Here is a 1,006-nt window from a genome sequence, read left to right as displayed (position 1 = left end):
GTACACCTGCTCCGCAGGATATGAATATGCGAAAGATTGGCACACAGCTGTGACCTACTCTAATGTGTCGACACATATAGGTTATAGCGCGCAAAAGCTGGTGAAGCCCGCGCAGCGTGGAGGAGATCAAAGCAGTTCATTTGCGGTCCATTGCCGCTTCCGCAGGAGCAACGCGACGGCGAGAAAAACGCCGCCGACGGCGGCGGCGGCGGCGGCAGCAGCGGCAGAGTCTCCTCGCAAGCTCCGAGTCGCGGGGAGCGCTCCAGCGTTCACGAGCGACGGCAGCCACGACGGCGGCGCGGCTTCCCCTTCGAGCGACGAGCCGTCGGCAAGGGCGACGACGCCGCGCGAGCCGGGGTGGTGGAAGGAATAGCGAGGCGACGGGAGGATGGCCGCCCAGCGGCCAAGCGACCCTCCAGGGATGCGCTCGAACGGCGAGAACCAGCTGGAGGGCGCGATGGGCGGCGAGGGCGGCGGCGCCGGCCTGGGCGGAGGTGGAGTGCAAGTGTTGCAGGTCAGGTTGTTGAGCGGGCAGCCGTCCAGGGAGTCGACCTTGTACAGCCTGGCGGGGCGCGAACCGGAGTCGACGGGAGGCTTGGCAGCAGCCGCGGGGTGGAGGCTCGGTCACCCCTGCCAGCCCTCGTACACGCTGTCGTACTTTTTGCTGAACTTGAATGTCTTCGTGCAGGGCTGGTCGGGCCCGTGCTCGAACACACAGTCCACGCACGGCCAGCCTGAGCTCTCGCCGTAGAGCGCCTGCACGACATGCGACGGCGAGTTCACGTAGAGGTCGCGGTCGCACGCGCACGCCAGAGCGAGCCCGACCATCGGCGGAGGCAGCTTCTCCACCACCCCACACAGGTCGTGCCGCCTGCATGCGCCGTCCTGGGCGTCGACGACGCACTCGCCCGACCAAACGGACGGCGGGTTGCCGATGCCGCACCACCGGCTCCCTGTGAGGCCATACTCGATGTCGCGCACCCACTGGGGCGCGTAGCCGTTCTTC

The sequence above is a fragment of the Emiliania huxleyi genome (genome assembly GCF_000372725.1).
Source record: "Emiliania huxleyi CCMP1516 chromosome Unknown EMIHUscaffold_12, whole genome shotgun sequence".
Classification (NCBI taxonomy): domain Eukaryota; phylum Haptophyta; order Isochrysidales; family Noelaerhabdaceae; genus Emiliania; species Emiliania huxleyi.
The sequence above is the reverse complement of the archived record's forward strand: the minus strand, read 5'-3'. Positions refer to the sequence as shown.